At 36.7% G+C, this 19429-nt stretch overlaps 1 pseudogene across 1 annotated transcript in view; it reads left to right on the top strand.

Moving 5' to 3' along the window:
• LOC308316228 (non-structural maintenance of chromosomes element 3 homolog) overlaps window positions 1–19429 on the top strand; it is a 71757-nt pseudogene continuing 52328 nt past the window's right edge. Inside the window, exons 1-6 of the transcript in view lie at window positions 1–222; window positions 779–864; window positions 1047–1081; window positions 1212–1254; window positions 1567–1629; window positions 4389–4503. The product of the transcript in view is annotated as a non-structural maintenance of chromosomes element 3 homolog (transcript). The remainder of the gene's footprint in view (window positions 223–778; window positions 865–1046; window positions 1082–1211; window positions 1255–1566; window positions 1630–4388; window positions 4504–19429) is intronic.

Here is a 19429-nt window from a genome sequence, read left to right as displayed (position 1 = left end):
ATGCAATATGGCCCCACTGGAGTGAGTGTGGAAATATTGTGGCCCTCTCTATCGTCAAAGTTGCCCACCTCTGCTCTAGACCTTGTGAAACATGTGGTGGTGAAAGAGTACAGAAACGTCTACCCTGAGATCTTGAAGAGAGCGTCACAGATCTTTGAGCAGGTGTGTACTGAGCTACAGGTTCACATGGGCTGCCCTGACAAAGGTTTGTTGGGTTTCAGTGTAAAGGTTGTGATGACAATAAGCCAGAAACGCACAACTCACAATCTTAATATCAAACCATCAACCATTATTTGTGGGGATATAAAACACATATGGGATCCCCAAAAACACAAAAGAAATTGAAAAAGTTAAATTTTATGTTATAGGTCCTTTAAGGGCCTTGCAAACGGGGAGCGATAAAACGTGACTATAGTTCATTTTTCAATGAGACCTGTGTTTTTGCCCGAAGAACGCAAGCGTATTTACGCGAGCGCGGTCCCGTGCATTTGTTTTGCTCGCGTGCTCGTTTAGATTTTTTTTACCCACTTGCGTTGTTGCGCCCCTCTTCAACTTGCCTGTGTTGATCCAGGCAACAACGCCTGCGTTCCTCGCTTCACGTTTGCACGGCCCTTTAGCCTGTCAGATTCCGTCTAAAAAGAAAGAAAGAAAGGACAGAATAACTCCCTCAACATCATGTGATGTTGAGCGACTGATAGGCCCCTCATTCTGCTCAAGGACTGACAATGAGTTGCAGTTTTGAACTTCCACCTCACCCTGTCGATCCTCTTCCTTGCAGGTCTTTGGTCTTAAACTGGTTGAAATCGATACCAAAAATCACATCTACATCCTGATTAATAAGCTGGAGACGGCTGAGGGAGACGCGTGAGTGTCTTGTTTTGTATTTCAACCCAGATATTTCACCATAGATTATCCACATCAATTGTTTTCAATGGCCATTGTTTTAATACATTTTGATAGCTGGATTTAATTGTTCAAAATGTTGTTTAAGGCTGTTGTTGGGGCCTACAAACGCCAAAAACGTGTCTGCTCTTTGTGATCTTAAGCACCATTTTCATGAAAGGAGGAGCGGTCAAAGAATGTAAGTACTAGCTTTCTGGATGATGGTCACTGAAGTATCGGTTCATTTGTCCAATTAATTGACATATTATGTTACACAGAGGCACATAATGGTCAAAATAACATCTCTCTGGTCATGATTTGCGTTTCAGCTCTCATCTGGAACGCACTGAAGAAATTACGTGTCGACCAGGGGTAAGACGGATTCTGTCTCTGTGTTGTCTTTCCTTGTTCTCATATCATAAGCATAAATCTTGGCAATCTTTTGGTACTGCCCCTGAGAATAATGCATTTTGTATTTTAAATTTGTTACTTTCCATTTACTTTATCTCACATTCAGTGTTTTAGTGACATGTTAAACATCATACTCTGTAATGCTAACCATTTTCTGATGTAAAGCATCAGCTGTCAGCCTCATAGTCAAGTATGATGCCCACGTAACCCAGTGCTTTGGTCCTTTTATGGAAGGTACATCGTAATTAATGCTTTTGTTGTGATGCTCTACAGAGAGAGGCATGAAGAGTTTGGCGATGTAAAGAAGGTGGTCACAGATGAATTTGTACGTCAAAGGTGAGAAACTGAGAATTGCTCTCTCTATCTATTTTTACCTGTTCAAAAAAAGCTTCTATAGCACATAGATATGTGACCAGATTTGACTGAGAGACTGCCATCGCGCACATTCCAGGAGAAAAACATCCCCCCCCCCCCAAAAGTGAGTTAATAGCACAGGCAGACTCTAAATATGAAATAAATGCTTAAGCATGTAGCTAGGTGTAATGTTAGAGACCACAGAAGTGAACCTTTCAAGCCTGTTTTCTCAACTCGCTGTTTTCTGCAAGACATTACTCTATAAGCCATATCTCCTAAACTGGTGGGTCAAACTGAACAACCAATATGTCAATTTGTACCTATGATTCCCTGCTTTCATATGACATGAAAAAACAAAAATTCAAAAAAATCCAATAGCAGTCTCTCAGTCAAATGTGGTCACATATAGATATAAAAGTTTTCAATTATGTGTTTCTAGAGCAGTGGTTCTAAAACTTTTCAGGTTGAGACCCAAAAGAGATGACGTTTGCCTGGGACCCAAACTAGTGAAAATAGCAGATCTACAAGCATGCACCATGTCGCTTCGAGTTACAAGCTTGTATATCGGCTATTTTAGGTTATATTACCTATTCTATAGGTTATGTTTTATTTAAGTAAAATCAGAAAATAGTGTTAAGGGACTGATCGTTATTTATCCACCAGGGGGGGGTGGTGCAGATGTGATTTCATTTTTTTATTTTACCTCATCCCCCCCCCAGCCTCCAAATATTTTTTCGGGACCCCCCCTCAGGGACTGGAAGAATATATATGACCTCCCCCCCCCCCCCCCCCCCAACACCATAGACCATATTTATTTTATATTCACACCAACAGTATAGCAGCATAAAGTAAACGCTGATCGTTTATTAGGCGGCGGCCGTCTGGGGTTCATTTGGTTCCATATCCGTCATTACATTATGGTCAACACTCAACACTGATGATATGCCATTGCATTCTTCCAACTAAAGATTTAAATATGAATCTGGCAGCTTCGAAAATAGCATACGCAGACCTACAAGCTCACAACAACACGCTGATGACGCGCCGCAAATGTATGAGCTTAGATTGGCTATTTTTAAGGTGAGCCTCGTGCGTAAAGTCATTCTAGCCAAGCTGCCAAGGCAGTGGGCAACTGGGCACCCCTCGCCTCTGTGCCCAAGCCCAGGATGATGAAAATGAATGAATGCTAAATAAATATGTCACGCAGTCGCATACCATAATACTAGTTATACTACAGCGTCATACTCCACAGAGAAAAGCACAATTTGCGCAACACCAACGTTCAACTGCCTGCTCGGCTCATTTAGCCAGCCAGGCACCACCAAATAGTATAACTCTTTCTTTAATCTATTACAACCACATACGCAGACAAAAGTACATGGCACCGCGGACAAAACACAAGTAGGCTACTAAACTTGTGGCTCATTTCCATGCGTCACACAGTCAGGGACCCTGCTGAGGATTTGGTCCACTGTTTACCCTCCTACTGCATATATCAGCGCTGCATGCAGATCGGCTATTTTTCCGTTTGTGAGGACGCACACATGAGCGCGCGTTATTACGCGGCGGAGCCGCGGAGATTTTATTTATTTATAATGCGTGTGAAATCAAATGGCATGTGTGGCGTCACTGGCGTGGTGCGTGGTAAAGGGTTAAATGTGACTGTCACAAGGGTGAGACATGGCAGCCCTGGCTACTGTGACGCACACACCAACAATCCACCATTGCAATGCGAGTGCGCAAAGATGCACATGATATGATAGCTGCATGCTTTTAGACCAGCCCTACCGTATTCTGAATGAGAATCTGTCTCGCCTGCATGCCACCATGTTGACGATGCGTTGTCCAAAGACGGTAGAGTCTCTTCCATCAAAATGTTCCATGCCCATCAACATAAAGGCCTCAAGGTGTTCCTGTGATGTTTTGCTACTTTCTATGTTCGTTCACAATCAATTTCAGTCACAAACAGTAACTTGTGAGAAGTTTATATCGTAACATCATCCACGACCTCAGCCCCAACATTATTATAATTGTTGTTATTATCATGCTGCGCTGATGCGGCGCTGGGTTTCACCGAGACACCTCACACCACCACCGCAACCATAGCAGCTGTGCTGTCAGCCTGCTCCTCGCCTTCCTCCTCTCTGACCGACAAGCGACAACACTCGCTCTTTACAGCGGCCTGCTGCTGCTGGCCCACAATTCAAACATCGCGGTTCATAGCTTGAAACATTTTTCGCTTTTTCTACTGGAAATGTTATGAACGCAGAATCAATCTGTCCCGCGCTGTTTTGAAGTGGGTACACGTCAGACGTAAACTACATCAGCGGCCGGGGGAGGGACCTTTGCTGGTAGAACAGGATCAGATCTACAAGCTAACAACGTGTCACCAAGCAACACGTTGTTAGCTTGTAGATCTGTTCTATTTGCATGCGCAGTTGCGCACACATGGAAGATACCAAGTACACTCGCCACACAGGGTAAACTTTATATAGATATATATGAGTGAAACACTATGAAAAACAAAATAATCAAAACATTTTTTAAATACAAAATTCAGCAAAATAAAGTTGTACAACCTCCCCCAAGCCAAAATAAAAATAAACATATCCCCCCTCAGGCTCAAAAAATAGTTTAATGACCCCCCCCTTTTTTGCACCATACCAACCTTTGATAAATAACGATCAGTCCCTAAGTGTTCATTTTCAATGTAGCATTTGTATGTTTTTGTGCACATCAAGGTACCTGGAATATGTCATAATTCCTCACACAGAGCCAATTGAGCATGAGTTTCACTGGGGTCAACGTGCAGAATTGGAAGTGTCAAAAATCTAAATCCTGGAGTTTATGGGTCAGGTAAGCTGTGTATATCTGTTTGTGCCATGTTGTGTATGCACCTACAAAAACTCACCTCCTAGTACTATACAAGCAAACAATATATACACTAGAATTTCGCGGCCCGTAGTTACGTTGCAGCGCCCTGTGGTATTGTAACTGTTAGTATTTTTTAAAGTTTCTTTGATTTATTAACTTACAATAAGGGTTGAATCAATGTAAGTTTTATGGTAAACTAATGCTAGTCCTTTCTTGGCTGTGAATGGAAAGTAGACTAATGCTGCAGTGTTCACGCTTGGCCTATAGAGGGGAGTGCTGCCCTGAAAAGGCTCCCAAGCCGAGCAGCATTTCCTAAGGTTTTCATATTGTTATTTAGTGCCATAAAATAGGTTATTTGAGCATTTGAGACTGATTGTTTTAGTTTGAAGTTATGTCATTTCAGTCGATTTGCCTATTTATACAGTTTTCCCTCAAATCTCTTCAGGGGAGTTGTCACAAGATGCCGTCTCCCATGATATTCCCAGTTTTTTCCCCAATTGTGATTAATTACCATGGCGTTGCACAACATTTTGAGAACAACACTGGTAAAAGCCAGCAGTCAGCAGCATCTGATCGTACTGGTCTTTTCAAATTCTTGAAGACAAATGTTAAGTCTCCTGGTTGGGATATATGACTGGCTGGTGTTAGATCTATATACATAGTTTAAATGTGGAAAGCCAAGACAGGCCAGTTGTTCCTGATATCCTATTGCTCCCATACATTCATTTGTCTTTAAAATGGTCTAAAATACCAGTGCTCTACATTATTAGTTTGTCAAAGATGTCACTTAAAGGTTTTTTGAAGATCTGTATACTGTGAACTTATTTTATTGATGTACTATTGAAATAATTTGATACATTTGCTAAAATACATTTGTTGAATGTGCTCAACTGAGCTGATATTTCGTACGGCATACTATAGCACGCCGTTTTTCATCATTTTTGAGGATTTGAAAAAAATGAAAAAAAAACGATGGGTTATAGCCCATGTTTTTTTAATTTTTGATTTTCTTTTATCCTCGTTTTTCATCATTTTGGACCATGGGCTATAGCCCATATCGTACGGCATACTATAGCACGCCGTTATTCATCATTTTTGAAGATTTGAAAAAAATGACAAAATGACAAAAACGAAAGGTTATAGCCCATGTTTTTTGAAATTTTGAAAAAAAAAGTTAGCCTCGTTTCTCATCATTTTGGACCATGGGCTATAGCCCATATCGTACGGCATACTATAGCGCGCCGTTTTTCATCATTTTTGAAGATTTGAAAAAAATTACGAAATGACAAAAACGAAAGGTTATAGCCCATGTTTTTTGAAATTTTGAAAAAAAAAGTTAGCCTCGTTTCTCATCATTTTGGACCATGGGCTATAGCCCATATCGTACGGCATACTATAGCGCGCCGTTTTTCATCATTTTTGAAGATTTGAAAAAAATGACGAAATGACAAAAACGAAAGGTTATAGGCCATGTTTTTTGAAATTTTGAAAAAATAAGTTAGCCTCGTTTCTCATCATTTTGGACCATGGGCTATAGCCCATATCGTACGGCATTCTATAGCGCGCCGTTTTTCATCATTTTTAAAGATTTGAAAAAAATTACGAAATGACAAAAACGAAAGGTTATAGCCCATGTTTTTTGAAATTTTGAAAAAAAAAGTTAGCCTCGTTTCTCATCATTTTGGACCATGGGCTATAGCCCATATCGTACGGCATACTATAGCGCGCCGTTTTTCATCATTTTTGAAGATTTGAAAAAAATGACGAAATGACAAAAACGAAAGGTTATAGCCCATGTTTTTTGAAATTTTGAAAAAAAAAGTTAGCCTCGTTTCTCATCATTTTGGACCATGGGCTATAGCCCATATCGTACGGCATACTATAGCGCGCCGTTTTTCATCATTTTTGAAGATTTAAAAAAAATGACGAAATGACAAAAACGAAAGGTTATAGCCCATGTTTTTTGAAATTTTGAAAAAAAAAGTTAGCCTCTTTTCTCATCATTTTGGACCATGGGCTATAGCCCATATCGTACGGCATACTATAGCGCGCCGTTTTTCATCATTTTTGAAGATTTGAAAAAAATGACGAAATGACAAAAACGAAAGGTTATAGCCCATGTTTTTTGAAATTTTGAAAAAAAAAGTTAGCCTCGTTTCTCATCATTTTGGACCATGGGCTATAGCCCATATCGTACGGCATACTATAGCGCGCCGTTTTTCATCATTTTTGAAGATTTGAAAAAAATGACAAAATGACAAAAACGAAAGGTTATAGCCCATGTTTTTTGAAATTTTGAAAAAAAAAGTTAGCCTCGTTTCTCATCATTTTGGACCATGGGCTATAGCCCATATCGTACGGCATTCTATAGCGCGCCGTTTTTCATCATTTTTAAAGATTTGAAAAAAATTACGAAATGACAAAAACGAAAGGTTATAGCCCATGTTTTTTGAAATTTTGAAAAAAAAAGTTAGCCTCGTTTCTCATCATTTTGGACCATGGGCTATAGCCCATATCGTACGGCATACTATAGCGCGCCGTTTTTCATAATTTTTGAAGATTTGAAAAAAATGACGAAATGACAAAAACGAAAGGTTATAGCCCATGTTTTTTGAAATTAAAAAAAAAAAAGTTAGCCTCGTTTCTCATCATTTTGGACCATGGGCTATAGCCCATATCGTACGGCATACTATAGCGCGCCGTTTTTCATCATTTTTGAAGATTTGAAAAAAATGACGAAATGACAAAAACGAAAGGTTATAGCCCATGTTTTTTGAAATTTTGAAAAAAAAAGTTAGCCTCGTTTCTCATCATTTTGGACCATGGGCTATAGCCCATATCGTACGGCATTCTATAGCGCGCCGTTTTTCGTCATTTTTAAAGATTTGAAAAAAATGACGAAATGACAAAAACGAAAGGTTATAGCCCATGTTTTTTGAAATTTTGAAAAAAAAAGTTAGCCTCGTTTCTCATCATTTTGGACCATGGGCTATAGCCCATATCTTACGGCATACTATAGCGCGCCGTTTTTCATCATTTTTGAAGATTTGAAAAAAATGACAAAATGACAAAAACGAAAGGTTATAGCCCATGTTTTTTGAAATTTTGAAAAAAAAAGTTAGCCTCGTTTCTCATCATTTTGGACCATGGGCTATAGCCCATATCGTACGGCATTCTATAGCGCGCCGTTTTTCATCATTTTTAAAGATTTGAAAAAAATGACGAAATGACAAAAACGAAAGGTTATAGCCCATGTTTTTTGAAATTTTGAAAAAAAAAGTTAGCCTCGTTTCTCATCATTTTGGACCATGGGCTATAGCCCATATCGTACGGCATACTATAGCGCGCCGTTTTTCATAATTTTTGAAGATTTGAAAAAAATGACGAAATGACAAAAACGAAAGATTATAGCCCATGTTTTTTGAAATTTTGAAAAAAAAAGTTAGCCTCGTTTCTCATCATTTTGGACCATGGGCTATAGCCCATATCGTACGGCATACTATAGCGCGCCGTTTTTCATCATTTTTGAAGATTTGAAAAAAATGACGAAATGACAAAAACGAAAGGTTATAGCCCATGTTTTTAGAAATTAAAAAAAAAAAAGTTAGCCTCGTTTCTCATCATTTTGGACCATGGGCTATAGCCCATATCGTACGGCATACTATAGCGCGCCGTTTTTCATCATTTTTGAAGATTTGAAAAAAATGACAAAATGACAAAAACGAAAGGTTATAGCCCATGTTTTTTGAAATTTTGAAAAAAAAAGTTAGCCTCGTTTCTCATCATTTTGGACCATGGGCTATAGCCCATATCGTACGGCATTCTATAGCGCGCCGTTTTTCATCATTTTTAAAGATTTGAAAAAAATTACGAAATGACAAAAACGAAAGGTTATAGCCCATGTTTTTTGAAATTTTGAAAAAAAAAGTTAGCCTCGTTTCTCATCATTTTGGACCATGGGCTATAGCCCATATCGTACGGCATACTATAGCGCGCCGTTTTTCATAATTTTTGAAGATTTGAAAAAAATGACGAAATGACAAAAACGAAAGGTTATAGCCCATGTTTTTTGAAATTAAAAAAAAACAAAGTTAGCCTCGTTTCTCATCATTTTGGACCATGGGCTATAGCCCATATCGTACGGCATACTATAGCGCGCCGTTTTTCATCATTTTTGAAGATTTGAAAAAAATGACGAAATGACAAAAACGAAAGGTTATAGCCCATGTTTTTTGAAATTTTGAAAAAAAAAGTTAGCCTCGTTTCTCATCATTTTGGACCATGGGCTATAGCCCATATCGTACGGCATTCTATAGCGCGCCGTTTTGCGTCATTTTTAAAGATTTGAAAAAAATGACGAAATGACAAAAACGAAAGGTTATAGCCCATGTTTTTTGAAATTTTGAAAAAAAAAGTTAGCCTCGTTTCTCATCATTTTGGACCATGGGCTATAGCCCATATCTTACGGCATACTATAGCGCGCCGTTTTTCATCATTTTTGAAGATTTGAAAAAAATGACAAAATGACAAAAACGAAAGGTTATAGCCCATGTTTTTTGAAATTTTGAAAAAAAAAGTTAGCCTCGTTTCTCATCATTTTGGACCATGGGCTATAGCCCATATCGTACGGCATTCTATAGCGCGCCGTTTTTCATCATTTTTAAAGATTTGAAAAAAATGACGAAATGACAAAAACGAAAGGTTATAGCCCATGTTTTTTGAAATTTTGAAAAAAAAAGTTAGCCTCGTTTCTCATCATTTTGGACCATGGGCTATAGCCCATATCGTACGGCATACTATAGCGCGCCGTTTTTCATCATTTTTGAAGATTTGAAAAAAATGACAAAATGACAAAAACGAAAGGTTATAGCCCATGTTTTTTGAAATTTTGAAAAAAAAAGTTAGCCTCGTTTCTCATCATTTTGGACCATGGGCTATAGCCCATATCGTACGGCATTCTATAGCGCGCCGTTTTTCATCATTTTTAAAGATTTGAAAAAAATTACGAAATGACAAAAACGAAAGGTTATAGCCCATGTTTTTTGAAATTTTGAAAAAAAAAGTTAGCCTCGTTTCTCATCATTTTGGACCATGGGCTATAGCCCATATCGTACGGCATACTATAGCGCGCCGTTTTTCATAATTTTTGAAGATTTGAAAAAAATGACGAAATGACAAAAACGAAAGGTTATAGCCCATGTTTTTTGAAATTAAAAAAAAAAAAGTTAGCCTCGTTTCTCATCATTTTGGACCATGGGCTATAGCCCATATCGTACGGCATACTATAGCGCGCCGTTTTTCATCATTTTTGAAGATTTGAAAAAAATGACGAAATGACAAAAACGAAAGGTTATAGCCCATGTTTTTTGAAATTTTGAAAAAAAAAGTTAGCCTCGTTTCTCATCATTTTGGACCATGGGCTATAGCCCATATCGTACGGCATTCTATAGCGCGCCGTTTTTCGTCATTTTTAAAGATTTGAAAAAAATGACGAAATGACAAAAACGAAAGGTTATAGCCCATGTTTTTTGAAATTTTGAAAAAAAAAGTTAGCCTCGTTTCTCATCATTTTGGACCATGGGCTATAGCCCATATCTTACGGCATACTATAGCGCGCCGTTTTTCATCATTTTTGAAGATTTGAAAAAAATGACAAAATGACAAAAACGAAAGGTTATAGCCCATGTTTTTTGAAATTTTGAAAAAAAAAGTTAGCCTCGTTTCTCATCATTTTGGACCATGGGCTATAGCCCATATCGTACGGCATTCTATAGCGCGCCGTTTTTCATCATTTTTAAAGATTTGAAAAAAATGACGAAATGACAAAAACGAAAGGTTATAGCCCATGTTTTTTGAAATTTTGAAAAAAAAAGTTAGCCTCGTTTCTCATCATTTTGGACCATGGGCTATAGCCCATATCGTACGGCATACTATAGCGCGCCGTTTTTCATCATTTTTGAAGATTTGAAAAAAATGACGAAATGACAAAAACGAAAGATTATAGCCCATGTTTTTTGAAATTTTGAAAAAAAAAGTTAGCCTCGTTTCTCATCATTTTGGACCATGGGCTATAGCCCATATCGTACGGCATACTATAGCGCGCCGTTTTTCATCATTTTTGAAGATTTGAAAAAAATGACGAAATGACAAAAACGAAAGGTTATAGCCCATGTTTTTAGAAATTAAAAAAAAAAAAGTTAGCCTCGTTTCTCATCATTTTGGACCATGGGCTATAGCCCATATCGTACGGCATACTATAGCGCGCCGTTTTTCATCATTTTTAAAGATTTTAAAAAATTACGAAATGACAAAAACGATCGGTTATAGCCCATGTTTTATGAAATTTTGAAAAAAAAGTTTGCCTCGTTTCTCATCATTTTGGACCATGGGCTATAGCCCATATCGTACGGCATACTATAGCGCGCCGTTTTTCATCATTTTTGAAGATTTGAAAAAAATGACGAAATGACAAAAACGAAAGGTTATAGCCCATGTTTTTTGAAATTTTGAAAAAAAAAGTTAGCCTCGTTTCTCATCATTTTGGACCATGGGCTATAGCCCATATCGTACGGCATACTATAGCGCGCCGTTTTTCATCATTTTTGAAGATTTGAAAAAATGACGAAATGACAAAAACGAAAGGTTATAGCCCATGTTTTTTGAAATTTTGAAAAAAAAAGTTAGCCTCGTTTCTCATCATTTTGGACCATGGGCTATAGCCCATATCGTACGGCATACTATAGCGCGGCGTTTTTCATCATTTTTGAAGATTTGAAAAAAATGACAAAATGACAAAAACGAAAGGTTATAGCCCATGTTTTTTGAAATTTTGAAAAAAAAAGTTAGCCTCGTTTCTCATCATTTTGGACCATGGGCTATAGCCCATATCGTACGGCATACTATAGCGCGCCGTTTTTCATCATTTTTGAAGATTTGAAAAAAATGACAAAATGACAAAAACGAAAGGTTATAGCCCATGTTTTTTGAAATTTTGAAAAAAAAAGTTAGCCTCGTTTCTCATCATTTTGGACCATGGGCTATAGCCCATATCGTACGGCATACTATAGCGCGCCGTTTTTCATCATTTTTGAAGATTTGAAAAAAATGACGAAATGACAAAAACGAAAGGTTATAGCCCATGTTTTTTGAAATTTTGAAAAAAAAAGTTAGCCTCGTTTCTCATCATTTTGGACCATGGGCTATAGCCCATATCGTACGGCATACTATAGCGCGCCGTTTTTCATCATTTTTAAAGATTTGAAAAAAATTACGAAATGACAAAAACGATGGGTTATAGCCCATGTTTTTTGAAATTTTGAAAAAAAAAGTTAGCCTCGTTTCTTATCATTTTGGACCATGGGCTATAGCCCATATCGTACGGCATACTATAGCGCGCCGTTTTTCATCATTTTTGAAGATTTGAAAAAAATGACGAAATGACAAAAACGAAAGGTTATAGCCCATGTTTTTTGAAATTTTGAAAAAAAAAGTTAGCCTCGTTTCTCATCATTTTGGACCATGGGCTATAGCCCATATCGTACGGCATACTATAGCGCGCCGTTTTTCATCATTTTTGAAGATTTGAAAAAAATGACGAAATGACAAAAACGAAAGGTTATAGCCCATGTTTTTAGAAATTAAAAAAAAAAAAGTTAGCCTCGTTTCTCATCATTTTGGACCATGGGCTATAGCCCATATCGTACGGCATACTATAGCGCGCCGTTTTTCATCATTTTTAAAGATTTGAAAAAATTACGAAATGACAAAAACGATGGGTTATAGCCCATGTTTTTTGAAATTTTGAAAAAAAAAGTTAGCCTCGTTTCTCATCATTTTGGACCATGGGCTATAGCCCATATCGTACGGCATACTATAGCGCGCCGTTTTTCATCATTTTTGAAGATTTGAAAAAAATGACGAAATGACAAAAACGAAAGGTTATAGCCCATGTTTTTTGAAATTTTGAAAAAAAAAGTTAGCCTCGTTTCTCATCATTTTGGACCATGGGCTATAGCCCATATCGTACGGCATACTATAGCGCGCCGTTTTTCATCATTTTTGAAGATTTGAAAAAAATGACAAAATGACAAAAACGAAAGGTTATAGCCCATGTTTTTTGAAATTTTGAAAAAAAAAGTTAGCCTCGTTTCTCATCATTTTGGACCATGGGCTATAGCCCATATCGTACGGCATTCTATAGCGCGCCGTTTTTCATCATTTTTAAAGATTTTAAAAAATTACGAAATGACAAAAACGAAAGGTTATAGCCCATGTTTTTAGAAATTTTGAAAAAAAAAGTTAGCCTCGTTTCTCATCATTTTGGACCATGGGCTATAGCCCATATCGTACGGCATACTATAGCGCGCCGTTTTTCATCATTTTTGAAGATTTGAAAAAATGACGAAATGACAAAAACGAAAGGTTATAGCCCATGTTTTTTGAAATTTTGAAAAAAAAAGTTAGCCTCGTTTCTCATCATTTTGGACCATGGGCTATAGCCCATATCGTACGGCATACTATAGCGCGGCGTTTTTCATCATTTTTGAAGATTTGAAAAAAATGACAAAATGACAAAAACGAAAGGTTATAGCCCATGTTTTTTGAAATTTTGAAAAAAAAGGTTAGCCTCGTTTCTCATCATTTTGGACCATGGGCTATAGCCCATATCGTACGGCATACTATAGCGCGCCGTTTTTCATCATTTTTGAAGATTTGGAAAAAATGACAAAATGACAAAAACGAAAGGTTATAGCCCATGTTTTTTGAAATTTTGAAAAAAAAAGTTAGCCTCGTTTCTCATCATTTTGGACCATGGGCTATAGCCCATATCGTACGGCATACTATAGCGCGCCGTTTTTCATCATTTTTGAAGATTTGAAAAAAATGACGAAATGACAAAAACGAAAGGTTATAGCCCATGTTTTTTGAAATTTTGAAAAAAAAAGTTAGCCTCGTTTCTCATCATTTTGGACCATGGGCTATAGCCCATATCGTACGGCATACTATAGCGCGCCGTTTTTCATCATTTTTAAAGATTTGAAAAAAATTACGAAATGACAAAAACGATGGGTTATAGCCCATGTTTTTTGAAATTTTGAAAAAAAAAGTTAGCCTCGTTTCTCATCATTTTGGACCATGGGCTATAGCCCATATCGTACGGCATACTATAGCGCGCCGTTTTTCATCATTTTTGAAGATTTGAAAAAATGACGAAATGACAAAAACGAAAGGTTATATCCCATGTTTTTTGAAATTTTGAAAAAAAAGGTTAGCCTCGTTTCTCATCATTTTGGACCATGGGCTATAGCCCATATCGTACGGCATACTATAGCGCGCCGTTTTTCATCATTTTTGAAGATTTGAAAAAAATGACGAAATGACAAAAACGAAAGGTTATAGCCCATGTTTTTAGAAATTTTAAAAAAAAAAGTTAGCCTCGTTTCTCATCATTTTGGACCATGGGCTATAGCCCATATCGTACGGCATACTATAGCGCGCCGTTTTTCATCATTTTTAAAGATTTGAAAAAATTACGAAATGACAAAAACGATCGGTTATAGCCCATGTTTTTTGAAATTTTGAAAAAAAAGCTAGCCTCGTTTCTCATCATTTTGGACCATGGGCTATAGCCCATATCGTACGGCATACTATAGCGCGCCGTTTTTCATCATTTTTGAAGATTTGAAAAAAATGACGAAATGACAAAAACGAAAGATTATAGCCCATGTTTTTTGAAATTTTGAAAAAAAAAGTTAGCCTCGTTTCTCATCATTTTGGACCATGGGCTATAGCCCATATCGTACGGCATACTATAGCGCGCCGTTTTTCATCATTTTTGAAGATTTGAAAAAAATGACAAAATGACAAAAACGAAAGGTTATAGCCCATGTTTTTTGAAATTTTGAAAAAAAAAGTTAGCCTCGTTTCTCATCATTTTGGACCATGGGCTATAGCCCATATCGTACGGCATTCTATAGCGCGCCGTTTTCATCATTTTTAAAGATTTGAAAAAATTACGAAATGACAAAAACGAAAGGTTATAGCCCATGTTTTTAGAAATTTTGAAAAAAAAAGTTAGCCTCGTTTCTCATCATTTTGGACCATGGGCTATAGCCCATATCGTACGGCATACTATAGCGCGCCGTTTTTCATCATTTTTGAAGATTTGAAAAAAATGACGAAATGACAAAAACGAAAGGTTATAGCCCATGTTTTTTGAAATTCTGAAAAAAAAAGTTAGCCTCGTTTCTCATCATTTTGGACCATGGGCTATAGCCCATATCGTACGGCATACTATAGCGCGCCGTTTTTCAACATTTTTGAAGATTTGAAAAAAATGACGAAATGACAAAAACGAAAGGTTATAGCCCATGTTTTTTGAAATTTTGAAAAAAAAAGTTAGCCTCGTTTCTCATCATTTTGGACCATGGGCTATAGCCCATATCGTACGGCATACTATAGCGCGCCGTTTTTCATCATTTTTAAAGATTTGAAAAAAATTACGAAATGACAAAAACGATGGGTTATAGCCCATGTTTTTTGAAATTTTGAAAAAAAAAGTTAGCCTCGTTTCTCATCATTTTGGACCATGGGCTATAGCCCATATCGTACGGCATACTATAGCGCGCCGTTTTCAACATTTTTAAAGATTTGAAAAAAATTACGAAATGACAAAAACGATGGGTTATAGCCCATGTTTTTTGAAATTTTGAAAAAAAAAGTTAGCCTCGTTTCTCATCATTTTGGACCATGGGCTATAGCCCATATCGTACGGCATACTATAGCGCGCCGTTTTTCGTCATTTTTGAAGATTTGAAAAAAATGACAAAATGACAAAAACGAAAGGTTATAGCCCATGTTTTTTGAAATTTAAAAAAAAAAAGTTAGCCTCGTTTCTCATCATTTTGGACCATGGGCTATAGCCCATATCGTACGGCATACTATAGCGCGCCGTTTTTCATCATTTTTGAAGATTTGAAAAAAATGACGAAATGACAAAAACGAAAGGTTATAGCCCATGTTTTTTGAAATTTAAAAAAAAAAAGTTAGCCTCGTTTCTCATCATTTTGGACCATGGGCTATAGCCCATATCGTACGGCATACTATAGCGCGCCGTTTTTCATCATTTTTGAAGATTTGAAAAAAATGACGAAATGACAAAAACGAAAGGTTATAGCCCATGTTTTTTGAAATTTTGAAAAAAAAAGTTAGCCTCGTTTCTCATCATTTTGGACCATGGGCTATAGCCCATATCGTACGGCATACTATAGCGCGCCGTTTTTCATCATTTTTGAAGATTTGAAAAAAATGACGAAATGACAAAAACGAAAGGTTATAGCCCATGTTTTTTGAAATTTTGAAAAAAAAAGTTAGCCTCGTTTCTCATCATTTTGGACCATGGGCTATAGCCCATATCGTACGGCATACTATAGCGCGCCGTTTTTCATCATTTTTAAAGATTTGAAAAAAATTACGAAATGACAAAAACGATGGGTTATAGCCCATGTTTTTTTAAATTTTGAAAAAAAAAGTTAGCCTCGTTTCTCATCATTTTGGACCATGGGCTATAGCCCATATCGTACGGCATACTATAGCGCGCCGTTTTTCATCATTTTTGAAGATTTGAAAAAAATGACGAAATGACAAAAACGAAAGGTTATAGCCCATGTTTTTTGAAATTTTGAAAAAAAAAGTTAGCCTCGTTTCTCATCATTTTGGACCATGGGCTATAGCCCATATCGTACGGCATACTATAGCGCGCCGTTTATCATCATTTTTGAAGATTTGAAAAAATGACGAAATGACAAAAACGAAAGGTTATAGCCCATGTTTTTAGAATTTTTAAAAAAAAAAGTTAGCCTCGTTTCTCATCATTTTGGACCATGGGCTATAGCCCATATCGTACGGCATTCTATAGCGCGCCGTTTTCATCATTTTTAAAGATTTGAAAAAATTACGAAATGACAAAAACGAAAGGTTATAGCCCATGTTTTTAGAAATTTTGAAAAAAAAAGTTAGCCTCGTTTCTCATCATTTTGGACCATGGGCTATAGCCCATATCGTACGGCATACTATAGCGCGCCGTTTTTCATCATTTTTGAAGATTTGAAAAAAATGACGAAATGACAAAAACGAAAGGTTATAGCCCATGTTTTTTGAAATTCTGAAAAAAAAAGTTAGCCTCGTTTCTCATCATTTTGGACCATGGGCTATAGCCCATATCGTACGGCATACTATAGCGCGCCGTTTTTCAACATTTTTGAAGATTTGAAAAAAATGACGAAATGACAAAAACGAAAGGTTATAGCCCATGTTTTTTGAAATTTTGAAAAAAAAAAGTTAGCCTCGTTTCTCATCATTTTGGACCATGGGCTATAGCCCATATCGTACGGCATACTATAGCGCGCCGTTTTTCATCATTTTTAAAGATTTGAAAAAAATTACGAAATGACAAAAACGATGGGTTATAGCCCATGTTTTTTGAAATTTTGAAAAAAAAAGTTAGCCTCGTTTCTCATCATTTTGGACCATGGGCTATAGCCCATATCGTACGGCATACTATAGCGCGCCGTTTTCAACATTTTTAAAGATTTGAAAAAAATTACGAAATGACAAAAACGATGGGTTATATAGCCCATGTTTTTTGAAATTTTGAAAAAAAAAGTTAGCCTCGTTTCTCATCATTTTGGACCATGGGCTATAGCCCATATCGTACGGCATACTATAGCGCGCCGTTTTTCGTCATTTTTGAAGATTTGAAAAAAATGACAAAATGACAAAAACGAAAGGTTATAGCCCATGTTTTTTGAAATTTTGAAAAAAAAAGTTAGCCTCGTTTCTCATCATTTTGGACCATGGGCTATAGCCCATATCGTACGGCATACTATAGCGCGCCGTTTTTCATCATTTTTGAAGATTTGAAAAAAATGACGAAATGACAAAAACGAAAGGTTATAGCCCATGTTTTTTGAAATTTAAAAAAAAAAAGTTAGCCTCGTTTCTCATCATTTTGGACCATGGGCTATAGCCCATATCGTACGGCATACTATAGCGCGCCGTTTTTCATCATTTTTGAAGATTTGAAAAAAATGACGAAATGACAAAAACGAAAGGTTATAGCCCATGTTTTTTGAAATTTTGAAAAAAAAAGTTAGCCTCGTTTCTCATCATTTTGGACCATGGGCTATAGCCCATATCGTACGGCATACTATAGCGCGCCGTTTTTCATCATTTTTGAAGATTTGAAAAAAATGACGAAATGACAAAAACGAAAGGTTATAGCCCATGTTTTTTGAAATTTTGAAAAAAAAAGTTAGCCTCGTTTCTCATCATTTTGGACCATGGGCTATAGCCCATATCGTACGGCATACTATAGCGCGCCGTTTTTCATCATTTTTAAAGATTTGAAAAAAATTACGAAATGACAAAAACGATGGGTTATAGCCCATGTTTTTTTAAATTTTGAAAAAAAAAGTTAGCCTCGTTTCTCATCATTTTGGACCATGGGCTATAGCCCATATCGTACGGCATACTATAGCGCGCCGTTTTTCATCATTTTTGAAGATTTGAAAAAAATGACGAAATGACAAAAACGAAAGGTTATAGCCCATGTTTTTTGAAATTTTGAAAAAAAAAGTTAGCCTCGTTTCTCATCATTTTGGACCATGGGCTATAGCCCATATCGTACGGCATACTATAGCGCGCCGTTTTTCATCATTTTTGAAGATTTGAAAAAAATGACAAAATGACAAAAACGAAAGGTTATAGCCCATGTTTTTTGAAATTTTGAAAAAAAAAGTTAGCCTCGTTTCTCATCATTTTGGACCATGGGCTATAGCCCATATCGTACGGCATTCTATAGCGCGCCGTTTTTCATCATTTTTAAAGATTTGAAAAAATTACGAAATGACAAAAACGAAAGGTTATAGCCCATGTTTTTAGAAATTTTGAAAAAAAAAAGTTAGCCTCGTTTCTCATCATTTTGGACCATGGGCTATAGCCCATATCGTACGGCATACTATAGCGTGCCGTTTTTCATCATTTTTGAAGATTTGAAAAAAATGACGAAATGACAAAAACGAAAGGTTATAGCCCATGTTTTTTGAAATTCTGAAAAAAAAAGTTAGCCTCGTTTCTCATCATTTTGGACCATGGGCTATAGCCCATATCGTACGGCATACTATAGCGCGCCGTTTTTCATCATCTTTGAAGATTTGAAAAAAATGACGAAATGACAAAAACGAAAGGTTATAGCCCATGTTTTTTGAAATTTTGAAAAAAAAAGTTAGCCTCGTTTCTCATCATTTTGGACCATGGGCTATAGCCCATATCGTACGGCATACTATAGCGCGCCGTTTTTCATCATTTTTAAAGAATTGAAAAAAATTACGAAATGACAAAAACGATGGGTTATAGCCCATGTTTTTTGAAATTTTGAAAAAAAAAGTTAGCCTCGTTTCTCATCATTTTGGACCATGGGCTATAGCCCATATCGTACGGCATACTATAGCGCGCCGTTTTTCGTCATTTTTGAAGATTTGAAAAAAATGACAAAATGACAAAAACGAAAGGTTATAGCCCATGTTTTTTGAAATTTTGAAAAAAAAAGTTAGCCTCGTTTCTCATCATTTTGGACCATGGGCTATAGCCCATATCGTACGGCATACTATAGCGCGCCGTTTTCATCATTTTTGAAGATTTAAAAAAAATGACAAATTGACAAAAACGAAAGGTTATAGCCCATGTTTTTTGAAATTTTGAAAAAAAAAGTTAGCCTCGTTTCTCATCATTTTGGACCATGGGCTATAGCCCATATCGTACGGCATACTATAGCGCGCCGTTTTTCATCATTTTTGAAGATTTGAAAAAAATGACGAAATGACAAAAACGAAAGGTTATAGCCCATGTT

Source organism: Protomyctophum bolini (assembly GCF_963924005.1).
Source record: "Protomyctophum bolini genome assembly, chromosome: 5".
Classification (NCBI taxonomy): domain Eukaryota; kingdom Metazoa; phylum Chordata; class Actinopteri; order Myctophiformes; family Myctophidae; genus Protomyctophum; species Protomyctophum bolini.
Note: the sequence above shows the minus strand (reverse complement) of the source record. Positions and strands in the feature narration are given on the sequence as shown.